This window comes from Motacilla alba, unplaced genomic scaffold (genome assembly GCF_015832195.1).
Source record: "Motacilla alba alba isolate MOTALB_02 unplaced genomic scaffold, Motacilla_alba_V1.0_pri HiC_scaffold_28, whole genome shotgun sequence".
Taxonomy (NCBI): domain Eukaryota; kingdom Metazoa; phylum Chordata; class Aves; order Passeriformes; family Motacillidae; genus Motacilla; species Motacilla alba.
The window spans coordinates 2,904,135-2,930,065 of NW_024037374.1; the positions used below are offsets into that span (position 1 = coordinate 2,904,135).

The window sequence follows — 25,931 nt, forward strand, 5'->3', positions numbered from 1 at the left end:
CTTTACACTGTTCTCTTAGTTACACAAAAGCCTTTCAGCATCTTCTATTTTGCCAAGGTCTACAGTACAATACGTTCATCACATCACTATTTCTATAAGCGATACACAGATATCATATTCATTACACTACTATGAGCTATACAGTGCATCCTTAAACTGACAGATTATGTTATTTGTCCTGGTTTAGGGCAAATTTGGGAGAAAACCTCCAAAAGGGGGCCCTCTCAGAAAGCAAACCCATGCAGCTCCTCCCCCAAAAGGTTTGGGAAAAATTTCCTCGGAGAGAAGTGGAAAAAAAACCCTGTTTATTTAACAGGCAAAGCATTCCCCAGCACAAAACGTGAACAATACCAGATGACAAAACTCATTCGCTGCTCTGAAGAGATGACAAATTCAGAAAGTCTCTCCGGTGGGTGGTCACTCTGTTATCAATCCCTCCGGCACTGGGAAAGGCTGCTGCCCAGAGTAGGCCCTGGTAGGCTACAAAGGGCGAGCTCTTGGTGCTCCCCAGGTCCCAGTCCGGAGCAGGTTCAAATGGTTCCAAGAAAAGGGAAAGAAAAAAAACCAGTCCAGGGAAAACTTCTCTGCCTCAGCTAGCTCAACTAACTAAAAAGCAAAGGAGGGCTCTGGTCTGCCCCGTCCGTGCTCAGACAACACAGTGGAGTAAAATGTGGAGGAGTGTTGCTTTTAGAGGAGTGAGTGCAGTCTCTGATAACAAACTCCACGCTTCTTCTTCTCCCTGCCTTCCCTCAGAACCAGTCTTGAAGGCACAGAATATAATGTCCAGCATAAATGGAACAGACGATTGAGGAACAGACGATTGAGGATACAAGAATCATAAAGTCACCCTAGGACATTCCACCACTTATCCCCACATCCTCAACTTACTACCAAAACTAATATATATTCTAACTCTACTCACACATACATCATTGTCACGATCCGCCCTCACAGACAGGATTGTGATGGTTTGTTATTTGATCTCAGGGTGCAAAACACCAACACGGCAAGGGGTTTGCAGTAACAATCAAAATCAGTGTACTATATTGAATAATCACAGCAAAATGCGTTAGAGGGGATTGGGGAAGAGAGAGAAAGAAAGAGAGAAAGAAACCCTGCAGGAAAGGAAAAGAGAGAGAGAATGGGTGTATCTACCAATGTAGAGGCAATGTAATTCTTCGAGGTCCAGTCAAGGTCCAGTTGAGGTCCAGTCAAGGAGTCGCTTTCACGCTGGGGAGATCTTATTTAAGCTAGCTAACTTGAGGGTTTTTATTAGAATTTTCTGTTGAGAATTATGAAGGAGGGGAGCAGGGTAACACAATAGTCATCTGGTCAAGAGTGGGTAAGAGCTATTGTCTTCTTGGTCCAATGGTCACTACCTGCAGGCAAACATCACAGTTTGATCAGCTGTTCTCCCCACACACACTGCCCCCCTCCCCTCCCAGGTTAGAGGTTGCAGTCCTTGGGGAGAAAAGGAGTCTTTTCCATATAGGGGTTTCATGTCTCAATTTTGGAGGGAATGGCTTCTCCCATCTCAGTCCATCAGTCACGGGGGTTGTAGAGTAGATGAAGGGTCTTCTGTGGAGACCACCAAAAGGTCATTCCAGAAAAGAGTCCAGCCAGGTTAGGAGGTGGAAAGATTCCAGGGCCATTGTAGCAAAGCGATGCAGGCGAAGAAGGGCAAAGTGCCCCTTCTCCTTTCACTGGGTTCAGTGTTCCATGGGGTGGATAAACATACCTGCGAACAATAACTCGAGTTCCAGTCCCAGGGCCCTGGCAAGCCCTCACCAAACCAGGATGTTGAACTGAATGTTAGGTGGTCTAAAAATCATGAGGCAGATGAGAGTATTTTCGGACAGAGTATCACAACAGGGGGCAACCTTCTGGGGTGAGGTCAGGAAGGGTAACCCAAACATCATTTCATAGGGTGAGACCCCCAGATCTGACTGCGGTTGGGTTCTAATTCTTAATAAGACCAAAGGGAGACATTTGATCCATGACATCTGGGTTTCAATCATTAGCTTAACTAGAGCTCTTTTCAGAGTTTGATTCATTCTTTCAACCCGACCTCATCTGTGGATGCCATGGAGTGTGTAACTGCCATTTCACTCCCAGGGCTTGAACTACTTTCTGCTATATCTTCGATGTGAAATGAGTTCCCTGGTGTGAATCAATCCTGTTTACCATCCCATATCAGGGAATGATTGATTCTAGAAGTATTTTACTCACAACATTGTCATTGGCTTTCACAGTGGGTACCACCTCTACCCAATGAGTCAAGTGATCTACTACCACTGGAAAAAACTTCCACCGTTGTACCTGGGGAAGCTTGGTAAAGTCTACTCGGATGTTTTGAAAGGGCCTTAAGGCTAGTTCTTGCCCTCCTCTGGGTATTTTCCTCATTATTTTCTTATTCACTTGTTGACATTATCACGCACCATTCAGTGACTTGCTCAGCTATTCTGAAAATGCCTATGCAGCCCCAGTCCTTTAGAAATTGATCACTTAGCGCTTGAGTACCTCAATGTGTTGTCCCATATGCGCCTTCTAGCATTTTCTTGGCCAGGGGTTTATTCAACACTTGCTTCCCATCTGCTAATCTCCACTTCCCTTTGTTATCTTTCTTGGCTCCTATTTTGAGGAGTTCTTCCTCTTCTGTCCCACTGAATACAGGGACTTCTTGCATTTTTCTGATGAGGCTTAATACTATGATTAGTTTTCCTGTCTCTGATTCAGTTGCATTTTTAGCTTCTTAATTGGCTAAACTGTTCCTTTGCTCCTCCTGAGTCGCCCATTTTTGATGTCCTTTAACATTGTCTTGGTTTGGAAAGACAGGTGTCTGCTAAGAAAGGCAGGAGCCTCCCCTGAAATGGAGAATGTGAAACCCCCCACCCCCTCCGAATTGCTCTAAATTTCAAATTAAGGAGCTCTCAGGCTGTCAGGCAAAAAACATGGGAGCAGAAAAAAACAGTTCTTTATTAGGGAAGGAAATGAAAGGATAAAATAAACTATGCGGTCAATTAAAAGAATACTGAGTCAGAACACAACCTGACACCCTGTTGGTCAGGGTGTTGGTAGCAGTGCAATTGGAAATGTGGCTGCAGTTCTCCTGGAGTGTCAGGTGTGGTTCTGTTGGAGCAGGGATCCTGCAGAAAAAGGGTGTAGTCTTCCTCTGAAGATCCAGTGGAAGAGGCAACTGTTCCTCTGGGAAATCCAGTGGAGAAAAGCCGTGCTGGTGTTCCAGAACCTCCAGATTATATCTGGGTAGGAATGCTTGGCTCCTCCCTCTGGGCAGAGCATCTCACAATGGGATGCTCTAGTTCTTATCAGTCATGCAGTGACATTGAATAGCCTTTTATCAGCAGATGGAGGATGGTTGTGGAAGAGATAAGGAAAACTGCTCACTTAACAGAAGACAACTGGCATACAGATGGCAAATGGAATACAGTTTGCTTGGCAATCCAGGACATGATCTACCCCTTATTCTATTTCCATCTGCCTCACAATGAAACCTTACACACAGCTCTCACTTAAGACCAGGTTTCCCAGTGGTACACAAGAGCTTTCTCCACCTTTCTGCATTACCCTCCAAGTGTACCCAGGTCCTTGAGCAAAAACAATCCCACAGATGGGTTTGTCTTTGCCTGAGGTGGGATTAATCCAAACAGTCTTCCCTGAAATATCCTTCATATGTACCACAGGGATTTTATCTCCATCCACTGTGTGCAAGGGTTCAGACTGGGCAGGACCAGCTCGATTGATGGACCCTGGGGTGTTGACCATCCAGGTGGCTTTGGCTAAGTTCATTTCCCAATTTATAAAGTTCCCCCGCCAAGTGCCTTCAGGGTAGTCTTACACAGTCCATTGCACCATTCTACTTTCCTGGCAGCTAGTGCACGATAAGGGATATGATATATCCACTCAATGCCATGTTCCCTGGCCCAGGTGTTGATAAGGCTGTTCTTGAAATGGGTCCCGTTGTGCGATTTAATTCTCTCAGGGGTGCCATGTCTCTACAGGATTTGCTTTTCCAGGCCCAGGATGGTGTTCTGGGCAGTGGCGTGAGGCACAGGGTAGGTCTCCAACCATCCTGTGGTGGCTTCCACCGTGGTCAGCACGTAGCACTTGCCTTGGTGTGTCTAGGGCAGTGTGATGCAGTCAATCTGCCAGGACTCCCCATATTTGTACTTGGACCACCGCCCACCATACCATAGGGGCTTCACTCGCTTGGCCTGCTTGATGGCAGCACACGTCTCACAGTCATGGATAACCTGAGAAATACTGTCCATGCTTAAATCCACCCCTCGGTCCTGTGCCCACTTATAGGTGGCATCTCTGCCCTAATGGCCTGAGGCATCATGGGCCCATCGACCTAGGAACTATTCCCCCTTATGTTGCCAATCGAAGTCTGTCTTCGACACCCCTATTTTTGCTGCCTGATCTACCTGCTCATTGTTTTGGTGCTCCTCATTAGCCCGACTCTTGGGGACATGGGCATCTACATAGTGGACTTTCACTGGTAGCCTCCCTACCCTGGTAGCGATGTCTTTCCACTCTTCAGCAGCCCAAATTGTTTTTCCTCTACGCTGCCAATTTGGCTCTTTCCACCTCTCCAGCCATCCCCACAGAGCATTGGCTACCATCCATGAGTCAGTGTAGAGGTAGAGCTTTGGCCATTTCTCTCTTTCGGCAACGTCCAGGGCCAGGTGAAAAGTTTTGAGTTCCGTAAGTTGGCTCGATCCACCTTCTCCTTCAGTAGCTTGTGCAACCTTTTGTGTGGGGCTCCTTACAGATCCTTTCCAATTCCGATTCATTCCTACGATGCGACAGGAACCGTCAGTGAAAAGAGCGTAGTGTGTTTCCTCTGGGGGCAGTTGGTTATATGGAGGAGCTTTTTCAGCCCGTGTCACTGGTTCTTGTTCTTCATCTGTGAAACCAAAATTTGCACCTTCGGGTGAAATTTGTAATTACCTTGAAAATCCCAGAGCAATTCAGTTTACCCATTCAGGCACGCTGTGTGTGATAAGAGCAATCCACTTGCTCCACGTAGCACTGGTGGCATGGTGGGTGGAAGGAACATTTCCTTTGAACATCCACCCCAGCACTGGCAGTCGGGGTGCCAGGAGGAGTTGCGCTTCTGTACCAATCACCTTGGAGGCACCTTGGACTCCTTCATAGGCAGCCAAGATTTTTTTTCTCTGTTGGGGTGTAGTTAGATTCAGATCCTCTGTAGCTTTGACTCCAAAATCCCAGTGGCCAGCCTCGAGTCTCCCCAGGCACCTTCTGCCAAAGGCTCCAGGACAAACCATGGCTCCCAGCTGCAGAGTAGAGCATGTTCCTCACCTCTGGTCCTGTCCTGACTGGGCCAAGGGCTACCGCATGAACGATCTCCTGCTTAATCTTGGCAAAGGCTTGTTGCTGCTCAGTGCGCCAGTGGAAATTGTTCTTCTTCCAGGTGACCAGGTAAAGAGGGCTCACTATCTGACTGTAGTCAGGAATGTGCATTCTCCAAAAGCCTATGGCACCTAGGAAAGCTTGTGTCTCCTTCTTATTGGTCGGTGGAGATATAGCTGTGATCTTGTTGATAACATCCATAGGAATCCGACGCCGACCATCTTGCCACTTTACTCCTAGGAACTGAATCTCACAAACTGGTTGGTTTACCTTGCTCTTGCTGATGGCAAAACCATCTCCCAGGAGGATTTGGATGATTTCCTCTCCTTTCTCAAACACTTCTGCAGCTGTGTTCCCCCACACAATGATGTCATCCATATACTGTAGATGTTCTGGAGCCTCATCCTTTTCTAGTGCAGTCTGGATCAGTCCAGGGCAGATGGTGGGGCTGTGCTTCCACCCCTGGGGCAGTCGGTTCCAGGTGTACTGCACACTCCTCCACGTGAAGGCAAACTGAGACCTGCATTCTGCTGCCAGAGGAATGGAGAAAAAAATGCATTGGCAATGTTGATAGTGGCACACCACTTCGCTGCCTTGGACTCCAGCTCGTAGTTGAGCTCTAATATGTCTGGCACAGCAACGCTCAGTGGTGGAGTCACTTCATTCAGTGCACGGTAGTCCACAGTCATTCTCCATTCTCCATTCTCCTTCAGATTAAGGCACAGGCCAAATGTTGAAGGGTGAGTGGGTGTTGCTGACCACCCCTTGGCTCTCCAGCTCTCGGATCATCTTATGGATGGCAATCACAGCATCTCCAGTGGTTCTAGACTGTCAACGATGCACTGTGGAAGTAGCAATTGGTACCTGTTGCTCTTCTCCCTTCAGGAGTCCTACTGTACATGGATTCTCGGTCAGTCCACGCAAGGTGTTCAATTGCTGGACACCCTCTGTCACTACAGCTGCTATTCCAAATGCCCACCTGAGTCCTTTTTGGTCTTTGAAATACCCACTTTGGAGATAATCTATGCCCAAAATACATGGAGCCCATGGGCCTGTCACAATAGGGTGTTTCTTCCACTCATTTCCATCCAGGCTCACATCAGCTTCCACCAAAGTGAAATCATGTGATCCCCCTGTCACACCAGCAATAGAAACAGGTTCTGTCCCCACATGTCTTGATGGGATTAATGTACTGGGCACCAGTGTCAACCAAAGCTTTATACTCTTGTGGTTCTGATGTGCCAGGCCAACGAATCCACACAGTCCAGAAAACACGGTTTTCCCTAGCCTCTACCTAGCCAGAGGCAGGGCCCCTCTAAGCCTGGTTATCCTTCTTTCCCTGGGCATATGTCTTGGAGGCTCCTTCAAGGGGATCGGACATGTCATCATCATCATTATCATACCTGGCAGTTTGGCTACGGGCAACTGGAGCTGCTTCCCTTTTGGTGGAACTTCCTCTCTGAGCCCTGCCTTCCTTCAATTCACACACTCGTTGGGTCAGAGCAGCAGCAGATTTTCCATCCCATCTCCTCATGTTTTCTCCGCAATCACACAGGAAGAACCACAGCTCAGCTCGTGGGGTGTATCTTCTCTCTCCATCTGGGGAACATCTGCGTTGGGTACCAGAACCTCTGATCTGCACTGCTGAGATTTGGAGAAGGTCTTCTTTAATCTCCTCTCTGAGCTTCTTATGATTCTCCTCCATCTTGTCCTCTAACTTCTGCAGATGTGTCTCCACCGCTGCGATTCTGGCATGTGTTGGGCCATGTACAGCATCTGCATATGCTCGCAGCTTCTTTGCCATATCAAGCACGGTCTCATCCCTGTCATCCCGCTTCATTATGGCTAAAGCAGAAGCGTATTCGTGTGGCCCAAGTCGTACGAGTTTTCACCACATCACAGACGTGCATGGTACCAAGTCAGGATTCCTAGTTGTTATGTAATCTGAGAAGATAATCTCTGACACTGCCATTTCTCTCAGGCATTGGATCCCTTGTTCCATGGTCTTCCCCTGGCTTTGCTGCATATAGAGATCATCTGCACTCAGGTATCTTTGTGCGATGCTGTCCAAGACCTGTGATCAGAGGCTGTGAGGGTCAGCCCCCCTCATCATTCCTTGGTCGATGACAGGATCATGTGACAGGGATTCCAAATGCCTCCCTTCAGTGCCATCCAGAATTGTAGCCTTGCCTGCAGCATCCCAAAGACGGACTAACCAGCTAATTATGGATTCATTAGATCCTCGGGTGTAATCCTTCCTTAGGCCACGAAGGTCCTTCAGGGAAAAGGACTCACTATTGGCTTCTGATCTTGCGCCTGTTGCTCTGACTCCTCATTTTATGTCACGACGTGTTGAAGGTACTTCTCCTGCATCACAATCATCATCATCATCCACTGGTCAATCGGTCTCATCTGTGCCATTTCCACTTCTAGTGCCAGTAGCAGCAGCCATTGGTTGAGGCTTATTGTCTGGTTTAGCTGCTGGCTTAGGCTCAGTGTCTGGTTTGGCTGCTGGCTTCGAGCCTGGGGTGTTGGCTGCAGCCTGAGTGACTGGGATAGCTGCTGATTTATCTCCCTGCCTCCCTGCCTCTGTCTGCTGCCCTAGAATATCGAGCACCGTGCGATAAGCATATGCCAGGGCCCAGCTCACTGCAGTGAGCTTTTTCTCCTCAGGGTCATCATGGTACTTCTCTTTCAGGTATTTCCCCACCTCAGCTGGGTTCTGAATTGGTTCATGGGGAAAGTCCCAGACTATAGGGTCAGAGAATCCCTTCAGGATTTGGCCCATATCCTCCCATTTCCCACCCCACTCAGGATTTTCCATGCCTGGGTCTACTCCTGGGTCACGGATATCATCAGCCCATCTAGAAATCTCAGCCCTCATTCTAGAGAAGCTGCTAACTGTATAGAGGAAGCTTACCAGAATAAATATCAGAAAGGTGGTCTCTTTAACATTCAGGGGAATCTGAACATTCTCCAACAGGGAGGTAACAGATTCAGAGGAGAAGAAGAAAAGCAAAGGCTGAAAAGCCTCATCCCCTGCTCCTCCTCTGACAAACTGGGTGCATACCCATAGCCATGAACCATTCATCCCTGGAACAGACCCCAGCACCTTTATCAACTTCTTACAAACCATTACCACCAAGGCCAGCCGGGTGGCTATTCTGGTCACTGCCCCTCTGCTGTAAAAACTATGTATTAGGGAAAATACTAGAGCTATTTCTGGATGAGAAAATAAACCTAGGGTCCATAAAGGTATTAAGATCTCAAATAAACCCAAGGGACCAGAAATGCATGCAAGCCTCCACCCCAAGAGACATTATGAATTCAAAAACCATGGCTATTACCTGCTTTATACCAACACAGAGTAATGACAACCAAAATGCACTCAAAACAGGTTTTTTTCCACTCTCTCTTGAGCCCCATGCGTTGGACACCAAATTTTGTCCGAGTTTAGGACAAATGTGGGAGGAAACCTCCAAAAGGGGGCCCCTCCAGATTGCAAATCCACACGGCCCCTCCCCACAAACCAGTTCGGGAAGGATTCCTTGGAGAGAAGTGGAAAGAACCTGTTTATTTAACAGGCACAGCAGCCCCCAGCACACAGAATGAACAATACCGGATGACAACACTCTTTATCTGCTCTGAAAAGGATGACAAATTCAGAAAGTCTCTCTTGGGAGTGGTGCTCTGTTGTCAGTCCCTCTGTTGCTGGGGATGGCTGCTGCAGGCCACAAGGTGCAAACTCTCGGTGTTTCCCAGGTCCCAGTCCAGAGCAGGTTCAAGTAGTTCCAAAAAGGGAAAGGAAAAGAAAAAATAGTCCAGAAGAAAAGATTCGGACAGCTTAGCTAAACTAACTAATGAGCAGAAGCAAAAGCAAGAGCAAAGCAGGAGCAAGCAGAAGCCAGAGCAAGAGCAAAGCAAAAAGCCCAGCAAAAAGCAAAAGCTGCACTATGCACTGCCCCGTCTCTGTGTCCCGCCAGCCGTGGGGGAGCGGGCTGATAACAAAACCCAAAACAAAACATTCGCTCTTCAGAACCAGTCTTGAAGGCACAGAACATAATATCCAGCATAACCAGAACACACAAATGGGGATACAAGCATCATAATGTCACCCTAGGACAACCTGTCAGGTGGCCCCTGACAGGGAGGCCAAGCCAGCCAGATCTGTTCCATGTCCCCTTGGTTTCATGGCGCTCTGCAGTGTCACAATGTTCTCCTTGCTTCTGAAGTGTCACAGTGGCCTTCTGTTTCCATGGGGCCCCACAGTGTCACAATGGTCTCCATGGATCCATGGGGCCTTGCAATGCCACAATGCTCTCCATGGATCCACAGTGCCCTGCAGGATCACAACGGCCCTTTGACTCCATGAGGCCCTGAAATGCAGCAATGGCCTCTTGGTTCCACAAAGCCCTGCTGCTTCACACTGGCCCCGTGGGACCATGCGGCCCAACAGAGCCACAAAGATGTCCTTGGTTCCACGAGGCCCCACAGTGTCACAATGGCCCCTTGGTTTCATGAGGCCCTGAAGTGTCACGTTGGTCTCCACAGAAAGGAAACTTCAGAGCCCCCATGTTCCCCTGTCTGTGACATCCCAGTGATGACAGCCCCAGCATTCCCTCCCCGAAGATGCTCCAAGGGAAGCGTCCAGAGCGACATCCAGTCAATGGATTTGATCTGCCACTGACCACTGATGAACTGCAGTCACCAGGGGCCCAGATCAGACATACCTGCCTGTCCTGGCAGGTTTGTCTGGGAGCAACCCTTGGATATTTGAAATTTTGAATGTTGAATCCCAATTTCAGCCCTTTTTTTCCTGGAGGAGGAGGCCAGTTCTTTTCCATAGGAAGGAAAACACAGAGCCCCTGTCTTTGGAAGGCAGGTTAGAGCCACCCTTCAGGAAAGAGGCCAAGGCCAGCCAGACCTGTCAGTAATGGCAGCTTTTCATCTAGTTTCGTCCACTTCTGGCCATGGAGTCCTAATTTTGGCCATGGATGCTTGGATGATAAGGACAATTCTTTTCCATTTGAAGCAAAGCCCAGAGCCCCAGTGTTTCAGGGGTACATGAGAAGAGACCCTAAACATGCCAAGGGCAGTTGAACCAGTCACACCAAACCAACCAGACCTGTTCCCTAGTTTCCATGGGGCCCTGCAGTGTCACAATGATGATGTCACATTGTATCCTTGGTTCCACAAGGCCCAGTTGTGTCGCACTTGACCCTTGTTTCCATGGGGCCCCATAGTGTCACAATGGTCCCTTGCTTCCATGAGGCCTTGCAGGGTCACAGGGGTCTTCTTGGTACCACAATGTCATGATGGTCCCTTGGTTCCATGGGGACTCACAATGTCAGAAAAGTCTCCTTGGTTCCATGAGGCCCTGCAGAGCCCCTTGATTCAATGAGGCCTCAAAGTGTAAAAATGGCCTCCAGGATCCCATGAGACCCCGCCGTGTCACAATGAACCTTTGGTTCCATGATGCCCCAGAGTGTCACAATGGTATCCTTGGCTCCGTTGGACCCTTCATCCTACAGAGTCCCACAATGTTCTCTGTAGTCCCCGTGATTCCACGAGGCCCTGCCATGCTATAATGGCCCCTTGGTTCCAGTGGTTCCCAAAGTGTCAGAACAGTCTCCATTGTTCCATGAGGCTCCTCAAAGTCATTGTGGTGCCCTTCGTTCCACGGGCCCCACAGTGGAACAACGGACTCTTGGTTCCATGCGGTTCCTCAGTCACAATGGTCTCCTTGGATCCGCAGTGTCACAGTGGCCCCTTGGCTCCATGTGGCCACGCAGTGTCACAATGGCTCATGGTTCCATTGAGGCCCCACAGTTTAACAATGGACCCTTGGTTCCACCAGGCCTTGCTGTGTCACAATGGACCCTTGGTTCCATGAGCTTTCCCACTGCCAACAGCAGTCTCCTTGGCTCTGCAGTGTCACCATGGTCCCTTTGTCCCATGAAGTTCTGTGGTAGAACATGGTCACCGTGGTTCCATGAGGTTCTGCAGTGTCACAATTGACCCATGGTTCCACGAGTCCTTGCTGTGTCAGAATGGTCACCAAGAGGTTTCTCAGTGTCACAATGGTCTCCTTGGATCTGCAGTGTCACCGTGGACCATTGGTTCAATGTGGCCCCAATGTGCCAAAATGGATTTTGGTTCCATGGGGTTCTGCAGAGTCACAATGTTTAAATTGGAGCACCTTCTCAGACTGGCCATGCCGGCAAGGCCACAGACCAATTTACCTTTTGTTCCAATTTAACTTTGTTCCATGAGTTTTCACAGTGTCACAGTTGACTCCTTAGATCTTTGAGGCCCTGCCATCACCAAATCTCCAAAATATCGGAACAGGACTCCTTAACACTAATTTGCTCTTTAAGACAGTATCATTTATTCAGGCCTGAGGTCCAGTGAGGGATAACTCCTAACCTTCTGTGGACATGTAATTCTACCAGTGTGTTGCTTATATACAGTCACTAAATGTGTATTACCACTTACCCGTTACCATAAAACTGACCCCAAGTTCCCAGATTCAGTCCTTCCTTTTTCCGTCACTGCATTCCTGAGCTAGGTGTCTTCTTGTGGTCTTCCAACCATCCTCGCTGGGAAAGCAGGCCCTGCATGCCTTGTTCTTGTGCTAGAAGTTCACAGGCACGGTAAAAATTGAATTAACCCTTTTGGTACCAAGGCCAAGGCTTTGTGTGGGCAGGCAGAGGCAGGCAGGAGGCAGAGCTGTCAGCAAAGGAAGGGGCCAGCCAGGTGGGGCAGCCGGGGCATGACGACAGCCTGCAGGGACAGAGGCGCAGGGCAGGGACACTGTAGCACAGCCTGGGCTGCACAGGGCACAGGGATGGGCAGCAGCTGCAAGGCCCTGACAGAGCCAACAGGGGCAGCACTTGGGCCATGGCTGCTGGCCCTGGGCCTGAGGCCACGAGGGGACAAGTGACCCTTGCAGGCCTGGGGCCTCATTGCCTCCTTGTCCCTGCTCAGCAGCCTGGCAGGGACCGCCCCATGCTCCTGCCCTTGGCATTGCACATCCCCACATGCCAGTGCCCATCCCGGGAAGAGCCCTGAGCAAGGAGGGAGGGACAGGATCTGCCTTGCCGGGGGCTGGGGCTCAGGCCTTGGCCCTTTGCATTCCTGAAACACATCCAGCTTTGCTCAGCACCAAGGACACCTTTCCCTTGCTTGTCCCCAGCTGTCATCACTGCCTCCAGTGTTCTGCTCTGGCTGGAACCTGGGGACACTTTCTCAGTTGTGTCCCTGACAGGGATCTCTTCAAAGTGCAAGAAACTTCAGTGTTTCAATGTAACTGAGTTCTTGAGGGTTTTGTGACATCACTGAGGGGATTGTGACATCACCAGGTAGCTGTGTAACATCATAGAGCAGGCTCTGACATCACAGGGTGACTTTGTGACATCACAGTTTTCTGTGATATCACAACACTGCTGTATGACATCACAGGGTGAAATAATATAGTTAGCTCTGTGACATCACAATGGCTGTGTGACATCACAGGGGTAGTGTGTCATGACAGAGAAGGCTGTGTGACATCCAAGGGTCTGTGTGACATCACAGAGTCTGTGTGAGGTCACTGGGGAGATCACTCCACCCCGGCCCCCCCTCACAGTTTACCCCAGAGGAGTCCAACACTGCTCCTGCACTGTGGTGTCCCCTGTTCCCCTGGGTCCTCTTGCCGGTGTCGCAATGATCGCTACATTGCATGGAATGTAGGGATCATTTTAACTCTGTGAGGCCCCATGGAACCAAGGGTCCATTGTCACCCTGCGGAGCCTCAGGGAATCGTGGAGACCATTGTGACACTTTGGGGTCTCATGGAGCCAAGGGGCCATTGGGACACTGTAGGGCACCATTGAACCAAGGAGACCATTGTGACACTGAGGGGACTCATGGGATCATGGAGACAGACCATTGTGGTGCTATGAGGGCCCATGGAATAGGCAAAGCATTGTGACACTATGAGGCCCCATGGAACCCGTGAGACCATTGTGACCCTGGGGGTCCCCACAGAACCAAGAGGACCATTGTGATACTCTGGGGCCTGGTGAAACCAAGAGGCCTTTGTGACACTGCAGGGCTGCATGGAACCAAAACTCCAGGGTGACACAGAGGGGCCTCCTGTCATCAATGGTCCATTGTGACACTGTGGAGCCAAAGGAGACCATTGTGACACTGCAAACCCCAGGGTCCAAAGGTCCATTGTGACACTGTGGGCCTCATGGAACAGAGAAGTCATGTGTCAATGTGGGGCCTGGGGAACCACAGAGACCATTGTGACACTGCAAGGCCTCATGGAATCTTTGGGACTATTGTGACACTGCTGGACCCCATGGAATCAAGGCATCATTATGACACTGCAGGGCCCCATAAAACCAAGGGAACATGGAACTGCTCTGGCTTGGCATCCCAGGGGCCACCTGACTGGTCCAGCTGACCTTGGCATGTTGAGGGTCTCTTCTGGTAATGAAACAATGGAGCTCCGTGCTTTCCTTCCTATGGGAAAGATCTGTCCTGCTTCTCCATGCGCCCATGGTCAGAATTGGGATTTCACCTCCAAAATTCTATATGCAAAGACTGCTCCCAGACATAATCTGCATTACTGATAAGTCTGACTGGCCTTGGCCTAATGAGGCTCTCACCTGCCTTCTAAACACAGGGAAGGCTCTGTGCTTTTCTTCCTATGGAAAAGAACTGTCCTTCTTGGCCAGGCACCCATGGCCAAATCGGGATTTCACCTCCAACATTGCCTACAGTGAGATACTGGAGGAGATTGTTGGCTCAAAACATTTTGTGTGTGGGGGAGGAAGGGGCAGGTCCAGCCTTGCCCTGCCCTGCAAGCCCAGCACTGCCCTGCCCTCAAAGCCCAATCCCCCCAGAGCCTCTATCCCAGCCCAGCAGTGGCTGCCAGGCCCTGGCACAGCACAGGCAATGCTCCACAGCCACCTCTGCAGCCCCCAGCCCAGCTCCTGAGGGACCAAATGAGCCCAAGGCCCACCTGGGGGAAGGGCCCAGGAAGACCAAGGAGTATTGAAGGCTGAGCACAAGGCAAGCACACATCTTGACCCTACCTCCTCTTGGAATTTCCATCTGAACACTGCTGGAATCCAGGAGTTGGTAGCTGTGTGTGTGCTTCTCTGTATCTTTTTAGTCTTTCTCTCTTTCTGTGTCTTCTTCTTCTGTTTCTGTGCTCCTGTAAATTTTGATTATCATTAAATTGAACAGGCTTAGAGCTTTTGAAGTTGAATGGGCCAAGTCAATGCTTTGAGAAGGTTTTTTTGTTGATTGAATGTCTGTCGTAGTTTGACATGTGAAGGAATTTTAAAAAGTAATACAAAACTTGTTGTGTAACTGACAATCTGTTAAACCACTAAGATGCTGAACACGCCTCTGTGAAACACAGATGTTAAAGATGAAAAACCCAGGAACCTCCTCTTTCTTCTCCAGTCAACAAAAAAGTAGCAGGCCCCGGCCGCCATCTCAACCAAACCAAACCAAACCAAACCAAACCAAACCAAACCAAACCAAACCAAACCAAACCAAGCAACCCTGCTGTGGGCTGAGCTCCTTCCCCCCTCCCCAGGCTGCCCCCTCCTATTGGCCCCATTCTAACCAAACCAAACCCCAACAACTACCGAACAGGAAAACAAAAGAGGCTACAAAACCCAAACCAGAACAAAGCTAGCCACAGCTATTCAAATCTTACCATCAATGCCCCTCCCTCCAACACAACTCAAACCAAAAACCCCTACAACCTACAACCCACCAAAAATAACCCTACAACTAAAATTAAACACAAAAAACCCCAAAACCAAACAGAAAACCAATCCTAACACGGCCCAACCACAACTTCCAGGACAACTTACTGGCTGGTCAAGTGTTAACCCTTTCAATACTTTAATCCTCCCTCAATTAAAGAAAAACAAAATACAAGCATATAAAAAACAGCGTAAAACCATCAAAGGTCATGAAGAAGAAATTTAATCCCCAAAAAAAAAGAAAAAGTTACCTTATTTTTAAAACTAAAATTCTCTTGTAAACTCTAAAGAAAAAAGTTTTTTCATTATAACACATAAAACTATAAAATATTAAAAATATTCAAAATAATAACTAGCTAGAAGTTTCAGATTTTGTTTCTTTACATTGTTTGTAAAAAAAAAGTTGTAAAGAAAAAATAAGTGTTTTAAAGAGTTCATTTTAATACTTACTACCTTTTTTCTTTTTATTACTTTTAATAAAATTTTCTTTATACCCTTTTAAAATGTTAAGCCTGCTTTACCTTTGTTGTAATCCTATCTCACAAGAAAATAAATATTTAAATAATTAACCAACAAGAAAACCTGTCGGGTCTCACCCCTGGATTGGGGTGACCCCAAAAGATGGAAAAGTCTCTCCTCCAACCCATGTCTTCAAAGAAAGTCTCAGTAGTCCTCTGTTGTCCGGTCTCAAGATAGTTTATTGTAGGTTATCTAAAGATTTTTTTCCTGAACTGCTGTGGCCCGTTCAGCAGGTCAGACAAAGGCACACTGCCCTCCCAGGGGGCTGGTGCCATCTTTTATATCATAAATTACGTACTACATGTTTATACTTTTTCCCCAGTGCCTACTATCTATATTGAATGGTGACTTTCTACTCTAGACCAATCTGTGAGTGCCAACATCACCAAAGACATGGAGGCTAGGAAGGAGAAAGAAGGAGGACAGGGCACACCCAAAGCCCTCCACCTTAGAACCCCCGACCCCCATGTACAAAACTTGGACCCCTGCCTTCAAGGCTTAAAACCCCCTTGTACAGCACCCAAAAATGCTTCCTTTCACTTTGTGACTATTTCTACTACAATATCTAAACTTTCGTGACTTCTTGTTCTTCCTGCAAAGTTGGGAAATGGTTCCATGGGTCAGATTCAAAGCCACGGGGGTTTCTAGCTGCATGCCAGGGTCTCAGATACTTCTGACCTGAGTCTGGAACATCCAAGTATGTCTGAGGGACATTCTGGGTTCCAACAATCGTTATCTAAAACTTCCTGTACGGAAATTCCTTGGGGGATGTGGGACACGTCCCATGCTGCTGGGACATCCCAGAGAGCTGAGGGAAGAGCTGTGATGGCGATTAAACTGTTCCAATGTTCAACTTGTGCTTGTTAGCAAGAAACCTTTCTGTGCCTCTGAGTGTCACCAGTCCCTGAGCCCAAAGGACACAAACCTGATGAGCTGTGGCTCCCACTGCAGGGGCACTTGGACCTTGGCTCTGCACAGGAGAGCTCTTCATCCACTTTCTCTCTTTTCCTCCCTCTGGGCATGGAGGGAGCCCTGACTTCCGCCTGTGACTCGTGTGTGCAAAGAGCAAATCTGGGCAGAACCGGGGCAGGGAGGGTTTGGGGGGAGGCTTTGGGATGTGTGCAGGGCACAAAAGGTGTTTTCCATTGCTCTGAGACTGTCTGCTGTGGAAAGGGGATTTAATATGCAGCAGAGGAATGACTTTTGCAGGTGCAGCCTGAGCTGGAGGGAGCTCAGATTTGCACAAGGCTGCTCTGAGTGCCAGGCCTTGGATGGGGGAAATGGTGGGGTGAGAGTAGGGACAGAGTCTGATGGATTGTCAGCCATGAAGGGTCTTGATTTTCATATCTATTCAAACTGCATGAGGAGGTACTTGGATTCAGTGTCAATTGGAGATTGCACATATCAATTTAGTAACAGGAAAAAAAACCTAAACAGGACATAAAGAAATCATTTCTCACTGTCTTTTTAAGTAGAATATATTCAGCTTGAAGACACTGATGGAATCTGTCTAATTAACCACAAAAGATTCGAAAACCTAAATCAAATTATTCCCAGAGGCTTGGCTTGTGAAGGTGTTCTGAATGTTAATGAGCCCTGGGACACTGAATTCCTGCACTGAAGAGCTGCAGGCTGAACAAGCCTCTGCAGCAGTACAATTCAGCAGCAGCCTCCAGGTTGCTGAGGATGTCAGCAGCCCCCACTGAGGCCATCCTTGGCCAGAGCCCGTGGGGGAATGGGCAGACAAGGAGAGCGTCCCTGGGGCTGGGCCAGCACAACTCAGAGGCACCAGCGGCTCCAGCTGGGAAATGGAGTGTGGAATGGGGCTGGGAGAGCCCTGCCTGGGCTGTGCCAAGCAGGACACACAAGCCCTGACCCCCATCCCCCAAACAATTCTCTCAATGAGACATTGAAAAGGAATTACAATTGTTTGTGTTTTCTGGGTTGGACTCCCTGGAGAAATACCAACAAGAGATTCTCAGGAGCTGAAAACAACCAAACAGCCTTTACTGGGAATTTTAGAAAATCAGAGAACCTTTGGCAAAAGCTTTTTTTATGTCATTGTAGTGGTTTTGGTTTGTTAATTTAGGATTTTTCTAATTTTGCAGTTTCTAATTCATGTACTGATGAGTGTGGTGGGTTTTAGTGTGGGTAATATTTCTGTATTTATTATGTTGTGAGATAGGATTAGGAGAAAGGTAAGGTAAGCCTAATATTTTAGAAGGGTATAAAGAATTTTTTTAAAATGTAATAGAAGAAAAAAGATAGTAAGAATTAAAATAAACTCTTCAGAACACTTTTTTTTCTTTACATTTTTTTTACTGTCAATGTAAATAAGCTAAACCAAAAATTTCTAGTTAGTTTACTATTTCTAGAATAGTCTTTTTAGCTTGCATAGGGAGAGAAGATTTTCTTGTTAGGGTTATGGAGATTTTTTACAAGAGGAAAAATACTTTTTGTGGTTCTTACTTTTGTTATGGATAAAACTTGTCTGGGGAACTTTGTTATTGTGAAGTTGTTTTTTATTGCTACAAGCTTTTTTTTAGCTTGTTGATGGGCCATGTCTACTTATGGGGTATTGTTTCAAAGATGAGTTCTTTGATGGTAAAAGTTTTTATTATTTCCTTTAAAATTTATTTTTATCTCTGGGGAGAGAGATCTTCTCTTGGGGATACTAGATTACTTTTTTTTCCTGTTTAAAATTTTCATGAAATTACAGGTTTTTTTACATATTTTATTTTATTATGGAGGGATTTTTTAATGTAATTTGAATATTTTAATGTTTTTATAGTTTTATGTGTTATAATGAAAAAGAATTTTTTCTTTAAAATTTATAGCAATATTTTAGTTTTAAGAGTAAGGTATTTTTTTTTTAAATTTGGATTTAATTTCTTCTTTACTGACTTTGAAGGTTCTATTTTTTTTTTTTACCATGCTTGTATTTAGTTGTTTTTTTACTCGAAGGAGGACTGAAGTATTGCAAGGGTTAACACCTGACCCGCCAGTAACTTGTGGTGGAAGTTGTGGTTGGGTTGTGTTAGGATTGGTTTTATGTTGGTTTTTGGGTTTTTTGAGATTAATTTCAGTTGTAGGGTTATTTTGTATGGGTTGTAGGTTGTAGGGGTCTTTGGTTTTAGTTGTGTTGGTGGGAGGGGACTTGATGGTAAGATTTGAATAGCTGTGGCTAGCTTTGTTCTGGTTGGGGTTTTGTAGCCTCTCTTGTTTTCCTGGTTGGTAGTTGTTGGGGTTTGGTTTGGTTTGAATGGGGCTGATGGGAGGGGGGCAGCCTGGGCAGGGGGGAAGGGGCTTGGCCCACAGCAGGGTTGCTTGGTTTGGTTTGGTTTGGTTGAGATGGGGGCTGGGGCCAGGGCCAGCAATTTCTTTGTTGACTAAAGAAGAAAGAGGAGGTTCCTGGGTTTTTTTGTCTTTAACATCTGTGTTTCACAGAGGCGTGTTCAGCATCTTAGTGGTTTAGCAGATTGTCAGTTACACAAAAAGTTTTGAATTACTTTTTTAATTCTTCTCATGTCAAACTATGACAGACACATTCAATCAACAAAAAATATTTCTCAAGCATTGACTTGACCCATTCAACTTCACAAACTCCAAGCCTGTCCAAATTAATGTTAATCAAAATTTGCAGGAGCTCAAAACAGAAGAAGAAGACACAGAAAGAGAGAAAGACAAAAAAGATACAGAGAAGCACACACACAGCTGCCAACTCCTGGATTCCAGCAGTGTTCAGATAGAAATTCCAAGAGGAGGTAGGGTCAAGATGTGTGCTTGCCTCGTGGTCAGCCTTCAATCCCCCTTGGTCTTCCTGGGTCCTTCCCCCATGTGTGACTTTGGGTCATGACCCAAGCGCCAGCCCCTTATTATCTAAAAACTCTCAAACCTTTCTGTCTGTAGACTACCCTCAGGCAACTCCACGCAGCCTTCTGACTCCTTCTCTCTTCCTTCCGTGGCACCAGCTAACTCTTTCCTGTCCCTTGCACAACCACACGAGCCTGTCTCTCCCTCACACGACATCTCCCCTTTGCTGCCCCTCACACAACTGCTCAGCTCTTTTTCCCCACAGCACAGCCTGCAGACTGCAGTTGATTCTCGGCCAGCTAACCCGCTCCTTTATAAACCCGCTCTTTATAAAACACATCCTATTAAGGGCAAGGCTTTTCCCACTCTTTGGAATTAGTCCAGCTGCAATTTATCAGGAGCAAGATAGCCTTCAGCACTATCTCTGTTCTCTTGACAATCTGTCCTCCCACACTCTGTGATGTCACAGGCAGCTCTGTGATGTCACAACCCACTCTGTCATGTCTCAGCCTTCTCTGTGACATCACACAGCTTCTCTGTGATGGCACAGAGCCCTTATCTACGATGCCAGAGTCTTCTCTGTGGCCTCACAGCCTGTTCTGTGATGTCACACAGCCACCCTGGGATGTCACAGCCCACTTGGTGACATCACAACCTGTTCTATGATGTCACACAACCAGCCAATGAATGTCACAGCCTGCCCTGTGATGTCACATCCTGATGTCAAAACTCACTTAGCATGTCAAACAGCACCTCGGTGGGCTCACTGAACCACCCTGCAATGTCACAACATCTTCCGTGATGTAACACAGCCACCCTGTAATGTCACAGTACACTCTGTGACCTCACAGCTTGCTCTGTGATGTCATGTTGCCACTCTGTGATGTCACAGCCTGCTCTGTGATGTCACGTAGTAACCCAGCGATGTCATAGCCTACTGTATGGTGTCACAACCTGGTCTGTGATGTCACACAAGCACAGAATCACAGAATCACAAGGCTGGAAGAGATTGTTAAGATCATCAAGTCCAACACATGCCCTAACACCATCTCAACTAGACCACGGCACTCAGTACTATATCCAGGCTTTTTGTAAACACATCCAGGAATGGTGACTCCCCCACCTCCCAGGGCAGACAATTCCAGTACTTTATCACTTTTCCAGTAAAAGCTTTTCCTAATATCTAATTGTGATAAATAGGTGTGATTCGTGCTGACAAAATTGAAACAGTAATCAATATCGAGACAGTAATTATTATTTGGCAATAACAAAATGGTTAAAAAGGGAAATGCCAGGAAGAAGGGAGGGGAGGGGTCCACTCCCCCCCTTTCTCCTGCAGATGTTCAGGACAGGAAGGAGTAAGAGATAACTATTACTAAATTTATCTGAAAGAGAGGGAAAACTTGGGTGGAAATCAGGAACATGTTAATTGTATGAGATTTATTGCTTTAATGTTAGAACATGGCATTGGCTCATATAATGTTAGTTTTGGCTCATACGATACCAGCTTGGTGCGCATGTGTAATCCAAAGGGGAAATAAAGCACACCTGAGGAAGAGGAGAAGCCTTCCTCAGACGACCCCCAAAGAGTGCTGCGACCACCTAAAAGGGATGGTGGCACATGCGTGATGAAGATGATGATGAGGTTGGAAATACGAATGTGACAAATCGAAAATGGGAGGAGATGGTGATGGCACACAGCATAAAAAGGGGAATTGTAACTTGATGACCTTGTATGTGAGGTGGCAGGGGTCCCAAAGCCCTCGCACTCCGTATCCCACAGTAATTTTCTTACTTATGAATTATTATCAGAACCAGATTATTCCTCATTTTAACCAAATTATATTGTCAATATTTTGAGTGTATTCAATTTTATATATCCTAAACTACTTCATTAAAATTGCAGCTACTTTTAATTCTGTTTGGTTTTTATTTGTGATTGGATAATTGGGCAAACATAACACTGGGGCTTCCAGGGCAGGGCAAGGGTGGACCTGCCCCTTCCTCCCTCACACATGAAATGTTTTGAGCCAACAATCTCCTCCAGTCTCTCACAATGGGCAGTGTTGGAGGTGGAACCCCAATTGTGGCCATGGGCACCTGGCTGAGAAGGACAGTTCTTTTCCATAGGAAGGAAAGCACGGAGCCCCAGTGTTTGGAAGGCAGGTGAGAGCCTCACTAGGCCAAGGCCAGCCAGACTTGTCAGCAATGGCAGATTTTGTCTGGGAGCAGTCTTTGGATTTAGGGAATTTTGGAGGTGGAATCCCAATCTCACCCATGGGTGCCTGGAGAAGCAGGACTGTTCTTTCCCATAGGAAGGAAAGCACAGAGCCTTCCCCAATGTTTTGGGGACTGATGGGAAATGACCCTTGTGAAACCACTGCCAGCCAGACTTGCCTCGCACCATTCCTATGGGAACAATCCCTGGATATAAGGAAATTTTGAGGTGAAATCCCAATTCTGACCATGGGTGCTTGGAGGAGAAGGACAGTTCTTTTCCATAGCAAGGAAAGCATGGAGCCTGTTTTTCAGTAGCAGATAATAGACCCTCAACATGCCAAGGTCAGCTGGACCAGTCAGGCTTTCCAGGGGAGGCCAAACCAGCCAGACCTGTTCTGTGTGCCCTTGGTTTTATGGGGCCCTGAAGTGTCACAATGGTGCCTTGATTAGAAGAAGACTTGCAGTGTCACTATGGACCCTTGGTTCAATGGGGTCCCACAATGTCACAGTGGCCTCCAGGTTTCATAAGGCCCCGCAGTGTCACAATGGTCCCAGTGAATCCCATGGGGCCTTGAAGTATCACAATGGTCTCCTTTGGATCCCTGGTGTCACAATGGACCCCTGATGACACGCGGCCCTGCAATGTCACAATGGACCTTTGGTTCCATGCAGCCCTTCAGTGTCACAAGGTCTTCTTGGTTTCACCAGGCCCCACAGTATCACAATGGTCCTCTTGGTTCTGTGGGGACCCCCAGGGTCACAATGGTTTCACTGGTTCCATGAGGCCTCACAGTGTCCCAGTGCTTTGCTTATTCCATGGGGCCCCACAGTGTCCCAATGGTCTCCTGGGTTCCATGAGGATGTGAAGTGTCCTAATGGTCTTTCCATGGTTCCATGAGGCCTTGCAATGTCACAATGGACTTTTGGCTCCATGGAGTCTCACAGTGTCACAATGGCCGCGTCATCCCATGACACCCCAAAGTGTCATAATGGTCCCTGTGGTTCCATGAGGCCTTGCAATGTCACAGTGCTCTCCATGATTCCATGAGGCCCCACAGTGTCACAGTGGTCCCTTGGTCTCACAGGGCCCCACAGTGTCACAATGCTCCCTTGGTTCCATGGGCCCTGTGCTGCTGCATTCCCCCCTGCCCTTCTCAGGCCGCCTGCCAGCTGAGAAATGCTCCTTGGGCCTCGGCCTTGGCCAGCAGCCCCTGGGCTCAGCTCCTCTGCAGCTCATCACAAACACTGGCTGCCCCAGGCCCTGCTGCTGCCCAAGGAGCTCCTGCTTTCTGTAGGAGCAGCCCTGGGAACTGCTTTGTTCCCTCAGTGCCACAACATCCCTGTTCTCACACTGCCAAAGAAAGCTGTTGATGCCGAGTGCGGCCAGGATGAACCATTGCTGGGACTGAAGCCCCTCTCTTGGGGCCCTACAAACAGCGCTCCAAAAGGAGCCCCTTGGAGCTCTCCTGGGCCAGCGACTTCCTCGGAGTGGGGCCTCTCCCAGCCGGGAACTCTCCCGTTTGCTGCACTCGGGGATCCCTGAACAGCGACAGAGCCTGGGCCGATCCCCCCACTCCTCCAGGCTCAACCCTTCACCTGCTGGGGAGATGCCAAAGCATCCACAGGGAGCATTTCCTGCCCTCAGGGGAATTTCTCACAGGTGCCTTGCACTGACTCTTGGTGTCTGTGTGCATACCGGAGTGCCTGTGCTGGGGAAATGGGGCAGAAATGCTGCTCTCTGAGGGGCTTGAGTGCCTTGGATAGCTGAGTCAGTCAGGCCTGTAGGTAAGGTTAAATCACAAGGTCTAAGCTAAGTTCAATGTTGTTAAGAGTTGTTCTTTTCATAAGTTCTTATGTATAATATAAGTCATAAGCTAAGTTAAATAATGTTAAGTGTCATTCCTCCTTTAAATCGCTAAGTCATAGGTTATAAGTTAGGTTAAATACTGTTAAGTGCTGTTCTTTTGCTATATTGTAAAGTTTAAGTATCAGTCATGGTTAAGATATAAGTTAAGTCCTGTTAAGTTTGACCTCTGCTAAGCTTTTAGACCATATTCCTTTTATCCTTGCCCTCACTTTCCTTGTGTCACACACACACAGGGTGACAGTTCTAGGTTCATTTCTGGTTTGATTGCCTGGATTTGGTTTGGTTTTGTTGTTGCTTTGTTTCCTTGCTGTGCCTGAAGTGTCCAGTCAGGAGCAGAGTGACTCTTGCCAAGGATTTTTGTGGTGCTGTTGCCTAATAATTAATCTGTTTTTTGCTGATCCCTTGCCAAGGATTTTTTCAGCGCTCTCAAGCCCTGGTTTGTAACAGGGTGAAGGAGCCCTGGCCCAGGCTCTGACCCTGGGGCACACAGGGACACTGCTGGGGGGTCCCTGTCCCCCTGTCCCACCCCTACGGCCCCAGCCCCCCATCCCCGTGTCAGGCTCTGGGGTGGATCTCGTGGAACATCCTCTCGGGGAGGCTGCGGCATCGGGGGCGGGGGGACCCGGGGGGACAGGGGACCCCGCTGTGCATGAGCAGTGTTGGACTGCTCTGGGGGGAACTGTGAGGGGGGGGCTGGACAGAGTGACCTCCCCAGTGACCTCACACAGCCACTGTGATGTCATAGAGCATTCTGTGATGTCACACTGCCTAATCAGTCACGTCACGGCCTAATCTGTGACGTCACATAATAATCTCTGTGATGTCACACAGCCCCCTATGATGTCACAGAGCCTCCCTGTGATGTCTGTGTGATGTCCCTGTGATGTCATACAGCTGCTCTGTGATGTCACAGAAGACTCGTGATGTCACAAAGTCACACTGTGATGTCACAGACTGTTCTGTGATGTCACAGCCTGCTCTATGATGTTACACAGCCACCCAGTGATGTCACAACCCATTCACTGATGTCACAGCCTATTCACTGATGTCACAGAGCCACTCTCTATGATGGCAGGATCTGCTCTATGGCCTCACACCCTACTCTATGATGTCACAGACATCTCTGTGATGTCACAACCCCCCCAGTGATTTCACAAAACCCTCTCTGTGATGTCATACTGTCACTCTCTAATGTCACAGCACATACTTTGACCTCACATCCTGCTCTATTATGTCACACAGTCATGCCATGATGTCACAGCCTGCTCTGTGATGTCACACTGTCCCCTCTGTGATGCTGTAGCTGCTCAGTGATCTCAAAAAAACAACTCTGTGATGTCATAGCCCAATCTGTGACCTCACACAGCCCACTCTGGGCTGTCACACAGCCCTGTGCTGACATCACAGCTGCTCTGTGCCTCTATGACACAGCCACAGAGGCGCTGCTGTGACACAGCCCCCTCAGGGACATGCCACAGCCCCTGCCAGTGCTGAGCCCCTGTGAGCTCTGTCTGTGCCTTGCTCGTGTCCCTGAGCTGCCCTGGCAGTGCCCCAGCCCTGCTGGGCTGTGCACAGGAGCTGCCCCTGGGCAGAGCTGTCTCTCTGCAGCGCTGCCCTTGCCAGGAGCTGCCTCTGGGCCAGGAGCCCGGCCCAGCTCAGCAGCACAGACACAGCACAAGGACTTTAATGACCCTCTGGGGCTTTGGTGCTCTTTGCATCAAATTCAGTCCCTCAGAAAGACCTCAAAAAACTTCTCAAAAGTCAAAAATATATTGAAACACAGAAGTTTCTCATACATTAAATATATCCTTCTGAAGGACAGGACTGAAAAAGTGTCCACAGGTTCCAGGCAGAGCAGAACACTGGAGGCAGTGTTGACAGGTAGGGACAAGCAAGGGAAAGGTGTCTCTGATGCTGAGCAAACATGTGCCTCTGTCCTTCAGGCTGTTGCCATCCCCCGGCTGTCCCACCTGGCTGGCCCCTTCCTTTGCTGACAGCTCTGTGTCTTGCTGCCTCTGCCTGCCCACACAAAGCCTTGGGCTGCTCCAGGCTCCTTCTGGGGCACATGCTGCACCACAGCCCTGCCCTTGTAGGGAAATTCCTTTCTCCTGGTGTCCTCTCTGGGCCTCCCCAGCTGCCCTTGGTGCCATTGTTCCCTTCTCATGCTTATATCCTCTAGGAAGAAATGCTCCAGCCTCTCTGAAACCACCCTTCAGTCCCTGCCAGGCTACTCCTGTTCTGTCCTCAGTCTCCACACCACTGAGCCCAGAGCCCTCAGCCTCTACCTGCTGCTCATGGGATGAGGCCTCCAAACCCCACACTGGGAGATTTTTGGTTCCTTTCCA

General features: G+C 48.2%; 2 pseudogenes; one reads left to right on the forward strand and one right to left on the reverse strand.

Moving 5' to 3' along the window:
• The window catches only part of LOC119696322, a 2,199,709-nt pseudogene that overhangs the window by 2,025,885 nt on the left and 147,893 nt on the right, over positions 1-25,931 (reverse strand).
• LOC119696323 overlaps positions 1-25,931 on the forward strand; it is a 1,148,804-nt pseudogene that overhangs the window by 1,026,613 nt on the left and 96,260 nt on the right.